Source organism: Balaenoptera physalus (genome assembly GCF_965194825.1).
Source record: "Balaenoptera physalus genome assembly, chromosome: 15".
Taxonomy (NCBI): domain Eukaryota; kingdom Metazoa; phylum Chordata; class Mammalia; order Artiodactyla; family Balaenopteridae; genus Balaenoptera; species Balaenoptera physalus.
The window spans coordinates 48,091,293-48,108,495 of record NC_138894.1 but is presented as its reverse complement, the minus strand read 5'-3'; the positions used below and the strand labels follow the sequence as shown (position 1 = coordinate 48,108,495).

The following is a 17,203-nucleotide window of genomic DNA, read 5'->3' as shown; positions in this document are numbered from 1 at the left end:
CTGGTGGGCAGGTCCACGTCTGGTGGTGTGTTTTGGGGTGTCTGTGGCCTTATTATGATCTTAGGCAGCCTCTCTGCTAATGGATGGGGCTGTGTTCCTGTCTTGCTAGTTGTTTGGCATAGGGTGTCCAGCACTGTAGCTTGCTGGTCGTTGAGTGAACCTGGGTCTTGGTGTTGAGATGGAGATGTCTGGGAGATTTTTGCCATTTGGTATTACATGGAGCTGGGAGGTCTCTTTTAGACCAGTGTCCTGAAGTTGGCTCTCCCACCTCAGAGTCACAGCCCTGATGCCTGGCTGGAGCACCAAGAGCCTCTCATCCACATGGCTCAGAATAAAAGGGAGAAAAAAATAGAAAGAAAGAAAGAAAGAATGAGGATAAAATAAAAGAAATTAAAGTAAGATAAAATAAAGTTATTAAAATTGAAAAGAAAATAATTATTAAGGAAAAAAAATTTTTTTAAGTAAAAAAAACACACACACAAAAAAAACGGACGGACAGAACCCTAGGACAAATGGTGAAAGCAAAGCTATACAGACAAAATCTCACACAGAAGCGTACACATACACACTCACAAAAAGAGGAAAAGGGGAAAAAATAATATATCTTGCTCCCAAAGTCTACTTCCTCAATTTGGGATGATTCGTTGTCTATTCAGGTATTCCACAGACACAGGTACACCAAGTTGATTGTGGAGATTTAATCCGCTGCTTCTGAGGCTGCTGGGAGAGATTTCCCTTTCTCTTCTTTGTTTGCACAGCTCCCCGGGTTCAGCTTTGGATTTGGCCCCGCCTCTGCGTGTAGGTCGCCTGAGGTCGTCTGTTCTTCGCTCAGACAGGACAGGGTTAAAGGAGCAGCTGCTTCGGGGCCTCTGGCTCACTCAGGCCGGGGGGAGGGAGGGTTACGGAGGAGGCGGGGCGAGCCTGCGGCGGTAGCGGCGTCGTGACGTTGCAGCAGCCTGAGGCGCCGTGCGTTCTCCCAGGGAAGTTGTCCCTGGATCACGGGACGCCGGCAGTGACGGGCTGCGCAGGCTCCTGGGAGGGGAGGCGTGGATAGTGACCTGTGCTCGCACACAGGCTTTTTGGTGGCGGCAGCAGCAGCCTTAGCGTCTCATGCCCGTCTCTGGGGTCCGGGCTCATAGCCGCGGCTCACACCCGTCTCTGGAGCTCGTTTAGGCGGCGCTCTGAATCCCGTCTCCTCGCGCACCAGGAAACAAACAGGCAAGTAAAAGTCTCTTGCCTCTTCGGCAGCTCCAGTCTTTTTCCCGGACTCCCTCCCGGCTAGCTGTGGTGCACCAACCCCTTCAGGCTGTGTTCACGCCGCCACCCCCAGTCCTCTCCCTGAGATCCGACCGAAGCCCGAGCCTCAGCTCCCAGCCCCGCCCGCCCCGGCGGGGGAGCAGACAAGCCTCTCGGGCTGGTGAGCGCTGCTCGGCGCCAAGCCTCCGTGCGGGAATCTCTCTTCTTTGCCCTCCGCACCCCTGTGGCTGCGCTCTCCTCCGTGGCTCCGAAGCTTCCCCCTCTGCCACCCGCAGTCTCCGCCCGCGAAGGGGCTTCCTAGTGTGTGGAAATCTTTCCTCCTTCACAGCTCCCTCCCACTGGTGCAGGTCCCGTCCCTATTCTTTTGTCTCTGTTTATTTCTTTTTTCTTTTGCCCTACCCAGGTACGTGGGGAGTTTCTTGCCTTTTGGGAGGTCTGAGGTCTTCTGCCAGCGTTCAGTGGGTGTTCTGTAGGAGCTGTTCCACGTGTAGATGTATTTCTGATGTATTTGTGGGGAGGAAGGTGATCTCCGCGTCTTACTCTTCCGCCATCTTCCGGGAGAGCCAGGATTCTTATTTCTAAAGAAGGATAGAAAGAACATTGAGAGGTACCTAGCAGTCACTACAAAACTTGGCTGTGAAAGGATTATTTCTATAATCTAAATCTAATCTTATCTCCTTCCTGTTGACTTCCCATCACCTATAATATAAAAACCAGTCTTATAATAATGATATATAAGTAGGATGGCCATATAATGTATCATGTAAACTGGGATATCCTTGAGAGTAAAAGGGACACCAGGACAACAGGAGTATACTGACTGTCCCAGGAAAATTGGGATGAATGATCCAAGTCCATACCACCTTTCAGAGCTCATCTCTCTCTCACTTCCCCAACAGCGCTTCATTCTGTATCTATAAAAATAATTAAAATTACCCCAAACACAACATGTTTCTCTACACGTCATCACTCTGGTCTGGAATTTCCTGCCAATCTTATATCTGGCAAATTCCTATTCATGGCCTCTACCTCCTACCCCAGCTCAGCTGTTGCCCTGAGAAATCTCCCCTAACCAGTCCCTCTCAATTTTCAGAGGCTTAATCACTTCCTTTTCTATGCTTTTTTCCATTGAAAATTATTTGCTTCCATGTTTACCTCACTGTCAGAATAGGCTAGGTTATGGTATGGCAACAACCAAACTCTTCAATATTTATTTATTGCTCACACTTTATGACCAACTCCAGTTGGCTGAAAGGCCCTGTTCTTGGTAGTTTATTGTAGGCTGACTGAAGCTACAGTGAATTTGAAGTCAGGAGCCAAGTGTCTGTGTCCAAAAGGACTAGCCAAGCCAGAAATAAAAAGATGGGAAGTGAGCTCCAAGAAAAAGATCGGGATCACCATCCTATTTCTCAACCCAGATATGTAGGTCAATATTCCAGGGCTTACAGGATAAATGATCACTGATAGGAGATGAAAGTTGGCTGAGTTCTGCTCTGATATTTAACATTCTGCCAGGAACATGCAGACAAGGTTTGGTGAATAAGAAAGAGAGAGAGAGAGAGAGAAGACATCCCTGAAAGTCCCTCAGTTGGTGGGAACAGACGACAAACCTTGTCTAACAGGAGGTATGCTGAAGATAAGTGAGGAATGGTCAGTTATTATCAATAAAACTAAGTCCATCCTTCCAACCCATGTTTTCATGTAGGCATGCCACATCTTTTCTTACCTGAGTCATCAGAGATGCGGTTGCCACCTTCTGAAGAGCCGAGTAAGTACACGGGGGTTGACTGCCTCTTTGCACGGCAAGCTGGGGAGGACGTCACATTCACTAGCATCCCCTTGCATGACCAGAAGGTCTGGGTCAGTAAGCACTCCATTTAGTTAACTGTTAATGACCATAAAGGACGATGGGGGGGCCCTTAGTAGGAAAACATTCTGAAAAGAAAAGCTATTCTAATTAAAACTCAGAGGTGCACATTACTCTCAGGGAATGGCGGCTACTAATAACAGGGGCAATGATATGCAAAATTCCTTAGAATATGTGAGCTAGGGGCCGCCACATGGTTTTTCAGTGGCTCCTCATCACACCATCCAAAAGGCTGCTCAAGGCCAAATACATAAAACATTTGGCACAAGGAGTGTGGAAAATGTTCCAGTGATGCATTTGTTGTTCAGTAAACAGAGCAGCCACTGGTGTCACAGGCCAGCCAAGGCAGAGGAGGAGAGGGCAAGATGACCCAGCCAGAGTAGCAAAGAAAAGGACTGAGAAGCAAGAACCGAGAAAAAGGACATGGGAAGCAAAGACCTTGAAAGAAAATAATACTGGGCTCCCCTCTAAGCCTGAATTTATGAAGACACTGGGCCAATACAAAATAAAATGGCAGCATCATTTCACAGAGGGGACTCACTGTCAGGCACTATTATTCCAATTGCTGACACTTGAATGAAATGTGGTATAATTGGGTTTCCAAGCATCCACATCAGGCGACGTCAATTGCCATTTTTAAAAATGATGGTAGTGGGGAAGGAGATTCCTTTTTCTTTTCAATGTTTTGAAGTTGCCACACTCTCTGTGCCACTTGTACACTATTTGGAAGGACGGTGGGACTCCTGGAGGGGTCTAAAATGCCAGTGGCTGAGCCCATGAAGAGATATGGGGAGCTGATGGCAGAGGTGCTAAATATACCAGAGAAGGCAGGGTTAAAGTGGGTCCCACGACACGTCTTTCTAAGACTCTCTTTTCGTGCTGTTTTTCTTCCCCATCAAAGAGTGGGTTTTCCCGCCTTCCTTTGGCTTTCCTTCTCTCCATTTTGCATATAATGACTGGGATCTTGTCCAGCTTTGGTATTTTTTTCTTCCCTTGGACTTATTAATGTGACGACTATGGTTGTGAGTCAGAAAAATTGCTGTCAGAAAGAAAAACCTATTCCATGCCAAATGGATAACTCCTCCCCCAGTGTGGCACTGTGGATACACACGCCTTTGTGTGTGCTGTTTGCCTCAATGCTCTTTCCAGATTTGGGGTGCAGGTAGAGGAAGGAGAGAAACTTGGGGAATATTTAAGCATCTTTGTAGTCTTCAGTTATACCTACAAAAATAGAAGCAAAGTTGTGGGGTTTTTTTCTTAATGTGTGTGTATATGTATGAAAATTGTCTTTAAAGCAAAAAGACAATCTGAGTTTTAGACTCTCCTCTGAGCAGCAGAGGGAGTTGGAAAAGTGAGGAGCAGAGTAATATTCAGAACATAATTCCCTCTGGTCTAAAATGCTTTCCTTCCCCACCAGTGAGCATCTCCTTCCCCCAATTAGTCTTAATAGAAGTAAATAAATATAATTTGCAATGTAGTCTGGAATCTTTGCTTCAAAAGTCCCTATGCCAAGTGAAAACTGGCAAATACAGTTTAAGCCAATGTTTTCCAAAAATAATTCTTATAGTTTCAGATTTTTTTTTTTTTTTTTTTGGCCGTGCCACACGGCATGTGGGATCTTCCCCGACCAGGGATCGAACCTGCGCTCCCTGCATTAGAAGCTTGGAGTCTTAACCACTAGACCGCCAGGGAAGTCCCTATTTTAAGATTTTTAATACCCAGTTGAGGAATCAGAGACTCCTCCTATATCACATGATGTCATAGTATGAAACTAAAACAAATATGAAAGTGCTGTTATGACATTCTTTACAAAAATGTAATATTTATCCCTAAGCATAGAGTCAAGTGGGTAATAATATGAGATTGGCACTGGTTCTAAAAAAAAGAAATGCTTTTCTTCCGCCAAGTCCGTGTATCACCTTATCAAGTATGGGGAAATTTTAGTGTTGCTACCTCAAGCATTGTGGTCTATAAGAGCACATGACCTCAGTTTTACCTCAGTTAAAAGGTTGAGTTGATTAATATGGTGGTCTTGGGAGAGCCACTTCCTCTCCCTCACTTCTCATCTGTAAGATGGGCTAATAAATTCTTCTCTCCATACCCCACCAACATCCTGAGAAGAAACTCATAATAGACTCACTCAGTCATCATGCATTTATTATTCAACACATAGAAGTGTACCAGGCGCTTACCAAGGGGCTATGTATGTACGCGAAAGCATCACCAGTCTCTACCTCCTTAAGACTTCCCTTCCCCTCATTGACTCTTCTAACAGCATCCTTGATTGCATTTGTTCTCTTAGCTATGAGAGGCAGGGACACCAGATTGTCCCAACCCCCAACTCCTAAAGGAACGGGAAGCAGATACAGACAGCCTCCCATCTCTCTCTGCTCTGATAATGGTCTTGGATGCAGCAGATATTGAGCTGAGAGGTAGAACCAGACGGTCATTTCTGACAACGGGTTTCTCTCTTTATAACTAACTGCTGGAGAAACAGGCCCCAGGCTGTTCAGGGGGCTGCTGTGAATTCCTTTTGCCTTCGGTGAGGCCAACCCACAGAGCTGAGAGGGACTGTGAGAATGTTATTGCAACTTCTTAATTCAAAACATCTCTAGAAAGAGACTTCCTGGGATGGGGCTGGAGGAAATGGGGCTGCTCAGCTGGGATGAATTACTGAGAGTGCTGGGTTATTCTTGCCCCCTAGTGGTTAGAGGCTTAGGGACCCCCATGAGCTAAATGGTTCTCAGCACCAGGAGGACACTCACCACTGAATAAAGGAGGCCGTTGGGTAGAGCAGGGCACCACATAGAATCAGCAGATGGTCTGACCTCAGCTCTCAAGACCCCAGTCCCCACACCTGCAAATTGAAAAGGATGGACTAGATCACAAAGAATTCTTTCTTGCACTTTTATTAGTATTTGACTCCAGAAACATAACCTGTGGCACTGCGACTCCTCCCACGTGTTTCCTAAGGGCCACAGAGGCGGCGTGTAAGGTCCTGCAACTTGCTCGCTGAATCTCACAACATTGCAAAAACACGTGAACATGCCATTGATTCTTTTCTTCCTGTGTCAACTTGCTAGGCTTTCGGATGCATTCTACTACAGTAGGGGAATAATTCTCCATAACATCTGTACAATTTAGAGTCAAGCTGCAGACATGCATTTTTCTGGCTAGTGTTTCCAACTCAGTGGCTCCTTACCATTTCCTCTCATTTTTTGGCCTAAAGAGAAATGGATTGTGTGCTCTTTTCTGGTGCTGTACCAGGTCTGCACGAAACTTAAGGTATCATTTAATCAAAGTCAATCAAGTTGAGAGGATGAAATGGATTGGAGGCACATTATTCAAAGGGAGCTAGAGTTAATTTTTCAGGGCACGAAAGTGACCCTGGGTCACCAGGGAGTGTTAACAAGAAGAATTTCAGGTAACTAGAAAAAAATGGATTGCACTGTTCAGTTAAAAGTGGCAGAAAATAAGAAACCCATACACTCCTTTACTAAAACTTCTTTCTGTCTGGCTAGAGTGAAAATGGAGACAATGAAATCATTTTCAGCAAATTATTAGTGCAATATATGTTTTTTTCCTTTCAAGAAAAGGAAACTAAAGGATGGTTGTGGCCTTTTGTTGTAGATAGCTTTTCAGAACAGTGTAACGTAAACAGATTATCTGCAGTGTTTATTCAGTGTGAAAAAACAGTTCCAAGAGCCCCAGGTGCTTGCCAAGATCATAATTGTACCTTCTTAAATACTTTCATTACTTGGAAGCACAATAAGTGAGGCTGGGACACATGCTTTCCATTTTCTTGTCAACAAAACACCTCCAAGAAATTAAGTTCTATTTTCTCTAGAAAATTTCTCTAGAACTATTCAGGGTATATGAAAAGGCAAGGGAGGTGGGGCTTCGGTTTAATTTCTTTATGACCTTGAAAAGAAGCACATAAAATCTCCCCTCCAAAAAAAAGAAAGGTGGTGGCTCAAATGTGGGGTACAGGGTGTCTCAAAACCAGAATATTTGGTTCAGCGAGGATTCAGGAGTGCAGAGTGTTCAGGAAACATGACTGGATTGACACACGGTAGATTGTTTTGTGGAAGGAGCTGAGCCATACTGGGGTGTGAGGGGTGCAAGGAAGCCATAGGACGAAGTTCAGATTATATCTGGGAGAACTCACTGGGCCAAGTCCCCTTCCGCAGGAGCTTGCCTGATCATAAGGTGAAGGGGGATCCAATCCTGCTGGTGCATTTTAGTAACTTCTGAATCAATTAGCTATCCCACGCACCCAGTCTCAGGATAAAAGTCAAATTAGCCTCTGTGCCCCTAACCTCACAGGAGGTTTCGTTCATAAGAAGAGCTTTTCTCTGTCCTCCCTCTTAACCTGTCCTTTTTCCTTTCACCTTCAGTCACTGTATTTTCACCAGCTTCCTCATCAGGCTTCAGTCCCTCCAGGTATGCCACAGCTGCTTATATAAATATGAAAACGTTTACCTTCATGGAGCCCCTGCTACATTTTTCTTAGCTTGATCATCATATGATAGTGGTGAAAGTTCTCCTATATCCGGAGCAACCTGAAAAGATGCAGAAATCAGAAACGATGCAAGTCAAAAATTCAACAAATTTTCCATATCTGTGTTCCTCTCTTTGATCAGATTCACCTCAAAACCACTGCTTGGAGGGGTATGCTGGCTTCTAGAGAGTGTGAGAGAGAGACAGAGAGAGAGAGGGAGAGAGAGTCTGTGTGTGCCTGTGTAGGAACTGAATTAACTGGAACTTGTCTAATCAAAATGGTCAATTAATTAGAATTTTTCTGCACCTGAATTTTAGGGGAAATGAAAAGGAATCAGGGAATTCACAATATTAAACTCCCCTGCTGGACATTTCTGCACGCATTATTTGGGTTAATCTTCACACACACCTTCCCAGGTAGGTTTTTCTAAGCCCATTTTACAGACAAGGAAACTTAGGCTCAAAGAGTTTAAAACAGAGGCCAGCAAATTATGTCCCATAGACCAAACCTGCTCCATACCTGCTTTTGTAAGAAAGTTTGTTGGAACTCAGTGCTACCCATAAGTTTGGGAAGCTGCTTCAGGCTACCACAGCATAGTTGGGTAGTTGTTCCAGAGACTGGATGGCCTAGAAAGCATATTGATGATCTGGTTTTTTACTGAACAAGTTTGTCAACCTCTTGTTTCAATAGTATCACTATCTTCACCCAAAAAATATGTGATACAGAGAGGATTTGACCGTTAACCTTTACCTTTCTGGTCCCAGACCCCACTGGATTTTGAGACAAGAAACAAGAAAGTACAGGGATGTCAGGATTTTTTATTGACTAATCACAATTGCAAACAATTATTTTATTTATAAAAAAGAAAGAAAAAGTTATACTGGAATGCTCTGAGGTCAGTTTTACAATTAATGCAATCTTTACAAGTCCTACTTCTGTCCTGGAACTCAGGGATGATGGAGAAGTACTCCATGATCTCCACAATAGTATTGATACATTCATCCCTATTCTTACTAAAGCAAAAAAAAAAAAAAAAAGGGTTAGGACAGTGCTTTTCATACTTTAATGTGCACACAAATTACCCAGAGTTTCTTGTTAAAATGCAAATTTCGATTCAGTGATTCTGGGCTGGTACTGAGAATTTGCATGCATAACGAATTCTCAGCCAACCATTACACTGCTGGTTCTCGAACCACACCCTGAATGGAAAGGGTTAATACACTCATGTCAAAATCCTCAACCAGAAGGTTTTTGGGTCAAACATAAATTACTCAGAAAAATCAAATAATCTCTACATTTTCCCATAATCATCAGGTCAGTAGTCATTTGATGAAAAGTGACAGATTCAGGTTAGTTTACGTCACTAGTTCACATTGTATGGTCCCAGGGTAGAGCGGCATCAGCAACCTTTGGACACACCTGTGTTCTGTGTTCTGACAACCCTTCCAAGGTGATTCTGTTCTACCAACCCCTTCTGGTGATTCTGATGCATGCGAAAGCTTGAGAACCACTGGTTTATGCTATGGATAATTAATCAGGATTTGTTTGTTTGTTTATTTATTCTGTGAACATCCTGTAAATCTATTTTATATGTTCAGTCTTTGTTTATACAGTGTGTACATCTTTACCTAGCAGAGGAAATAGGAAAATAGTGAAATGGGGAAAAACATATTCTGACATGATTCCAGGCCTTTCTTCCCCTGGAGAAGGGTACACATATTCCATAGTACAGCTATTATTTGACATCACTTGATATTCCCATAGCAAAGTTTCTTATTTGATGAGTAAAGCCTGCCGTGTATGCCTGTTCCACGTTCGTCTAAGATGAAGTATGGCCCTGATAGATCCCGGGGAAAGCTCTGAGAGGGCAGGGGAAGGTGCGTTTGATTTTTAGGACTTTTTGCTCAATTTCTTATTGTTCATTCTTCTAGTACCATGGTGCTGTGTTTTGGACAACTACCTGAGGATCTTAAAAAAAAATGACATGTTCATGGAATTAGGAGAAAAGTCTTAACATATGAGTCAGACCATCATGTGCCACCTCAGATGATCTCAGCTCATGTGTGAAGCTTTTGGCCACACAGCTACCACTTCAGGGATGAACAGGTCTGTGTGCATTCCCCCCCTGCCCTGGCTTTTTCCCCTGCTGATGCCAGTGTGAGTGATGCTGCAGGACCGTTGAGGGCTCACGTGTGTACAGCCCTAGAGTGTGGGGAAGCTAATGCCCCGCGGAATGGGCCTTTGACCAACGGTATAGGCAGAAGCCAGCAGGTAAATCTCCCCCCTCCTGCCACTAACCACGCGTTGTGAGACACAGCTGTCACACAGCATCCTTTTAGGATCAAGTGGACAACACGAGGCGAGCAGGGACATTTGCTCCCCAGCAGGGGCCAGTCGAGCAGTGCATTCTCCTTCCTGTCTCACCCCCTTTGCTTTCCTGGGCTTTCAGTTCCTAAGCAAACCGAAGCACATTCACTGGGCCCTAGGCTCTGTTTCCTCTGAAACTCAGGTGAAGGTGCCATATTATATAAAGACAGAGGTCAGAAACTTCTTGTTGATCATCTCACACAGTCTTCAGGAGAAGTTCTAGCTTGTGGAGGACATTTGAAAGGTGGGGTTGGGCTCTTAGGTTATGGCAATCAGATTACTTCAGCGTGGATGCGAAGAGCTCCTTGGGCATGGAGGGTAGGTGGGGTCGTGGCAAAGCACAGAAGTCCACCCAAACAGGGTAACCGTGTGAGGGGGAAAATCCACACTACTGCCTGAGCTTCAGAAACACCCTCAGAGAACGGTCCAAACCCCTGCCCAGAACCACTGCCTCAGGATCTCCTGGAGTAGGTATTAATTGTTTATTATATTTTACATTTCCAAGCATGATTCTGATAGGCAAGTAGGGTTGCAAACCATTCAGGTAGCATAAAAGTACACATCGGAGTGAACAGATGTGGTTCTGAATGTCTATTTCCCTTACTTGTCTCAGGACCTTGGGTAAGTGATTTACCTTTTGTGAAATCAGTTTCCTCATCTCTAAAATGGAGATGAGGATAACACCTACCTCAAAGAACTGTGTCGCTTCCATTAGCTCATAAAGCACCTGGAACAAAGCGTGTGCTCAATAGCGGTTACTTCCCGGCCCCCCTCCCTCCATCCCTTTTCACTGTTCTCGCGCTGAGTGCACATTGCGTCCTCTCCAACCACGCTTTGTTACCTGAAACCCTGCTGCTCTTACCTGGCTCCTCATCTTGTACCCCTCCTTTCCCTGTTGCACCTCACTGCCTGGAATTCCCATTCTCCAGGCCTACCTGGATTACACTTCTGTGAGATCTGCCTGAACTCGGCCGTTTCCGTAAAGCCTTCTTTCACCAGTTCATTCTGCAGCCCTCTCTCCACCACTGAACTTTCTGGTACTTATTGTCTTTTGCACTTAGCATTGATTCCTTTAGCTTCCTTGTTGTAATTTTGCATATCCCGAGTTACCTTCTGAGGAGATCACACTGCTCGAAGGAAGGCACCGTGTCCCAGACTTCCTGGGACACCTTGACGGCCATATTGGCACTTGCAGCATTGGTTGCTAGTTTTGGTTGGAGTGGCTATTCTCCTTTCCTGGAGAAAACTGAGTGAGTATGAGAAAAATGCTCCCAGTTACATACTCCCAGCCTCCAATCCTGAATCCAGCCAAACTGCTTAACAACAGAAAAGTGTCTGTTTTTTCCCAGTTTGGTTTAATGATTTTCCTGTAGATCCACAACTCTTTCTATCACAAAGAAATCACTTTATCCTGCTGGGTAATTAATACAAATGTACAGTATGGCAAACACATTCCTGTAGACTGCTTATTTTGCTGGTAAATTGCAGGAAATCCTATACAGTACACCTGGGACACCCTGCAGTTTGAAATTAGAATATAAAGTGCCTCCCCATTCCTCCTACTTGGCCAGGATACTGGTCTGATTGTGAAACTCTTTCTAGTTAGACATGTAATAAACTGGGATGATGGCAAATTCATTTACTTCCCTTTAGCTGAAAATTAATAAAGATTTTAATACAACAAGGAAGGGGTTGTGATCTGGTGTTGGCTCCCAGTTGTGAATTCATTCAGAAAACATATGCCACATACAAATTTGTAACCAAATCTTTAGAGTTTAAGGTATTTGCCAGTAAAACTCCTTGGCCAAGGTCTAGTTCTGTGTGATGTCACATCTATATGAGGCCTGTGATAGCATTAAACTGGCCACAGCTGTTTCTGATTGAAGCACTAGAGCCCTCTTAAAGGCAGGCTGCACCTCCTCTCCGCCTCTTCCCGAGTGGCTTTCTTTAACAAAAGGACTCCTTTATGAACATAGTCAGTGGGTTCTAGCTGGTTATTCTCACAGTAAGTTTGTAGTGACTTGGTTCAGCCTTGGAATGGTTTTGTATACCCACATGCAGGGTGTACTCACACACACACACACACACACACACACACACACACACACACACACAAGGTCCAGAAAGGTTTTCTTCCTGATAATTGATGTGTAAATCCTTCCTAGGCCTGTGCGCTGGAGTACAAAGCAAACACCTTGGCATCTTCCTTTCTGGAAAGAATAGTCCAGTCCGGAACGAGCAGCTTGTGAGAAATATCAAACCTCATCTCTTCTTGGAAGGGTGGCATCAGGGTGAGTGGTGTATGCTTTGCTGAAATTTACCCCCTCTTTCTGTTACCTGATGTGCTCTAGTTCAACAGTGGTCCATAAACTGTTTATTAAAGGGCCAGATAATAAATAGTCTAGGCTTGCAGGCCACACTCTGTCACAACTACTCAGTTCTGCCATGGTAATGGGAAGCATCCATGGACAATTCATAAGCGTCTGACAAAGCTTTATTTACAAAAGCTTGCGTTGGGTGGGATTTGGCCCATTGGCCTAGTTTGCTGGCCCTGCTCCATTCAGAGTGTGGTGGCTGGGTGACAGTTTGAAACTGTTCAGAAATGTTGCACGACATGATAAGTACAGAAGCTGAAGGGAATGGTTAGCAACTTTTATAGCAATTTGACGCTGCCACAGCATTCGAGTGCACGAGCAGTGCCTTCCTTTCTCTGAAGAAGGAGCAGACTAGTTCAGATGCTGTTGACCTTGTGTGGGGTTATTGCATGCGGTGAAGCTGTGTACCCATCACGCCCAGTAGGACACACAGAGGTCCACGATGGATGTAAAAACAAAAGCAAAAGAAGAGAAAAGCGAGGGATGGGTTGTTTACCGCAGTAAGTAAGAGAGAGGCTGCTCTCGCAGACCCTGAATGAGACGGATGTCAGTGTTCCAATCCCTACGTCTAGTGCCACTTGCTTCTCTTGGGAAGCAGGGTTGCATAGTGGTCTCTACTCTGCCTGCTTGAGACCCTGCAACACAGAATCTCCATCTGCCTTGTTGGTACTTTAGAAACAAAGAGGCCGTGCTTCTGTCTCTAGGGAGGTAGCCCAGCAGTTCCAGCTCCTGATGCAGCATGGGGAAGGTTAGATTTTTTTTTTCTTCTTTTTAGGTCTTGTGGGGAAAATTATTGGTGAGAGTAGACCCTTAAGGAATGGGGAAGGAGGTGCAAATTGCTGAACCTCGAGAAAATGAAAAAGAAAGCTTTGCTGCTTGAACCCAGACTGTTTTCTATTTTGTCTCTCTTTTAATTCTCTATCCAACTTCCCTGCAGTAAAGCCACCTTACCAGTCAGGCCTCTTTTATAGGGTGCTACTCACAGGGTTGGCCTCACAGTTTGTAAACACATAGAAACTTATCTGGGATCTAAGGCTGAACTCTTCAAACCCAAAGAAAACGTTGGAAACTTAAGTTTGTCAAGGAAAAGTATCAAATGCCAAATTTTGATGGGTTGGGAGCATTTTAAGATACTAGTGCCATTGGACTCCTATCCTTAAAAGCCATGATGTCACTGTAGAGGAACATGATGTCAGGCTGTAAAAAGATCAGAAAGCTTTTGAAAAGTTCCTAGGCCATGTTGGGAAGTTTATATGCAACGCTGTACAGAAAATACAGTGTTCTTTTTCTTCTTCCCTCCACCTCCTTCACAAGTACCCCTGCCAAGAGCATGAAGGTGCGGCAAGCACTGCCTGGGGATATAGCTGGCTTTTATTACTAGAACTTGTTTATTCTTTAACAGAGTTGCAGTAAAACTTTTTTAAAAAGTTCCTTGACTTAACTACTACAATGAAATATTAAATGGTCAGTATACCTTTTAGAAATAGCATTTATTTTTACTTTCCATGAAGTGGGGAAGATACTTTTTCTCGTTTTGGCTCAGAGCTCCTGGTAACATAGCAATTATTTGTGTATTTTCATTTAAGACTCTGGAATTCTTGTTCTAGATCTCCTTAAAGACTTATTGTGCTTCTCTCTCTGTCTCTCTCTCTCTCTCCAAGGGCTCAGTACTAATAATGTTTTTTTTTAATAATTTATATTGATACACTTTCAAAGACAAGGATCTCACATTCTGATGGTAAACTATTGGGTAAATCATCTGTCAAGAATGATTAAGGGCCTGGAGAAACTGATTTATGAGGAAAGATTAAAAGAACTAATGTGTAGAGCTTGGTTAAGCAGAGACTAGGGGGCAGCTGATAGGCATCTACTAAAATCAGGAAAGGATGGCACTGGAGGAGACGGGAGAATTATCTCACCTGAAGCAGGGCTGTAACTGAGAGTAATGAGAAGAAATTCAGGAGAGGAGGATGTGAGATGGGTATCATAGAAGTCTTTCCGACATCGAGATCCATTAGATGGTGGGCTCATCTCTCAGGAGAATTGATGTAGGTCCCTCCCATCCTCTGAGACATGAATGCCCACCTGGGGAGCAAGCTATACTTCAGGGAACTGCAGACTGCTGAGTATCTGTGAGATGGGCAGCTTTCTTTTGTTCAGTTCTTTGTTTCATTTTCAGAGGGTGATCATCCTGATGCCTCGAGTCTATGCAAAATAATGTATAACAATAGCAACAAGAACAAAAAAGGAGGTTGGATGGCTGGTGTGCCTGGGACCCATATCTATTGATTCCCCCTGTCCTCTTAAGAGATTTTCCCTTTCCCCAGTGTTCTGAAGCCTAGTAGATACACAATGTGTTAAGTTATAAACTAAAATGAAATAAAATAAAATTAAAAATAAGGGTAGAAGTAGAGGAAGGAAATATCCACTTTTCATACTGATTTGGGAGATATAAAATACTTTGAACATTATTAGTAAAATAAATTCACCTTAAATTCCACTGACAAAAATAATGTTAACAAGTCACTGTATGTCCTTTTTTACTCTCGTTTATGCATTAAATAATTTTCACTACTCTTATTGTTTTAAATTGCTTCAAGTTTGGGGTACTTATACTTTCTACCACACTGCGCATTTGGTCGCTCCTAATACAAGCAGAGTTGAAGCTAAGGCCCAGGTGATTTCCTTCCCCCACTAAAGCAGAGCTCTTGGTACATGGTGGGATTTTAACTGACCCATTGTGGAAATCCCAGCCGGATTCTGTTTAAATTATTTGCATATGAGAGAGGTGAGGCCTCAAGATCTTAAAATAACATTTCTTTGGCTATTTATTATTTTCCTATTTTTTTCTGCCCATGAGTGTAAACAGGGAATTATAAAGGGCAGATAGGGCTATGGAAGTGAGAGATTAAAAGAGAGTGATAGTGAAGGGGAAAGAAGAGAAAGAGGAACGGAGAGAGGAAATAAAACTGATTTCAAGGGATTTACAATCTGGTTAATAATCCTCTCAGATCCCTAAGTTTCATATGTATTTTCCCTGTGAAACACAGTATCAGCAGAAGGCTAATATTAATTTGAATCTCTCTTAGCAGCAGATAAGATATCCTAAAATTGTGATGTTATTTAAACAAGGTCAAGAGAGAGAACGGCATATATTGATGTGACAAGTCACTTTGAGAAAAATAAGATTGCATAGGGAAGAAAAGATCATATCCAGTTAGGAAAGAAACTAAAATTTTTAAATTTTGTATTGCTGCTCATGCACATAAAAAGCTCAGAGAATGCCATGGTAAGTACTAATATCTAGCAGATTTCACCTGACCTATATATGAAAACAAACACATTTTCTGATATACTGATTGTTTTCAGCATTGATTCAAACCTCTGCTACTACAAATGAAACAACTAGTTGTTCTCCTTAAAAGTCATTATGTGGATTTTAGTTACCTGATATTTAAGTATTTTTGTTGAAATTTTAAGCTTTCAAAGAAATTCTTGTTATTATGAAGACATAACCTAAATGTTCTTTGTAAGACTTCCATAAAAATGTTGGAAACAGTATCTAAATTGAACATGTAGTGTTCCTTTACCCAATCTTTTTTTTTCCCTCATGTGTATGTGTAATATTGGTTAGCAAAGAGAGAAGGCAAAGCTGTATTTCACCTTTGTGTATTAACACTAATAGGAATGGAAAAATGAGCCCTCCCCCTCTCCTCCCCCATCAACCCCAACTGACTTTTAATCATCTCCCCTCCATGTATACATGCCTATAATAAAAGGAAACCAAAAATAGATTTGAATCTTGCTTCTAGCTTTTCTGGGTTTCCAGTTTTGTTTTCCTCTTCCGTTTGTCACTTTTGTGGATGTTTTGTGGGTGAAAATGTGTGTGTGTGTGTGTGTGTGTGTGTGTGTGTGTGTGGTTTAATTATATGAAAATTGAACTGGGGGTTCAGTAACCAGTGGCTTGAAAATTAACTGAATTATGAAAGCTGAAATGTTGCTCATAGCATCAGTTAATGACAAGGTCGCCGCCACTGTCATATTCAAAAGAAATGTCACACTTGAATGGGGCTGAGATGGCTGTGTTGTCCCAGGGTCCCAGGTAGAGACCATGAAACAAGGGCTCCTAGTGTACTGTTTCATTCCATGTTTGAATCTAACACATTCTTCTTTCAACTCATTTTGGTTCTGCTGTGTTCCCATAACATATGGAGTCCCAAGGTATTCCGCTATAACATGGAAACTTTTGGGGCTGGGAATAACAGATCATGAATAGATTGGAAATTCTCTCTAAATACCCCCTTGGGTGGTTGATGTAAAGGCTCATTGTGTGTTGTTTCTATCTTCTACAAAAATCAAACATGTCTAGAATTATTTGAGTCCAACAGGCTCTATTAGGGATCTGAATGCCAGCATACCCCATACACTACCAGATAAATGATGACAGATGTACGCCCCTAGTATCTCCTCCTATATCCCCAGCTCTGGGCAACTGTAGTTAATTGAAAAAGAGGAAAGAGGAAATTGAGTTTGGGATGGAGTCAGTTGGAGATGAAGGGAAAATCTAAATAAGAGACTTTGATGTTAAGCCTGTCCCAAACCAGTTGGCAGAGTTGACATAAGTATTGCATGGGAGCAGGGGTTGGGAGTGGGGGGCTGGAAGAGCAATAATTCTGCAGAGCAGTGAGCCAGGGAAGGAGCATGACTGAAGGATGACTAATAACCCCAAAGGATGTGAAGTGCGCCCTGGCTTCCTTGGACCCCAGTGAACCCCCGAGGATCAGACTGTGGCTTCAGCACAACAGGAGGCAGGTAGCTGCCCTGCCACCCCAGATA

The 17,203-nt window shown here is 43.4% G+C and overlaps 1 long non-coding RNA gene across 6 annotated transcripts in view; it reads left to right on the top strand.

Moving 5' to 3' along the window:
- The first annotated feature begins 1,471 nt into the window (after positions 1-1,471).
- Positions 1,472-17,203, top strand: part of LOC309643545 — a 147,691-nt gene continuing 131,959 nt past the window's right edge. For 5 of the 6 annotated variants that reach the window (XR_014253794.1, XR_014253795.1, XR_014253796.1 and 2 more), the window contains exons 1-2: positions 1,472-3,025; positions 12,158-12,283. This is a non-coding gene — a long non-coding RNA (uncharacterized lncRNA). The remainder of the gene's footprint in view (positions 3,026-12,157; positions 12,284-17,203) is intronic. The other variant, XR_014253793.1, reaches the window with a different exon arrangement.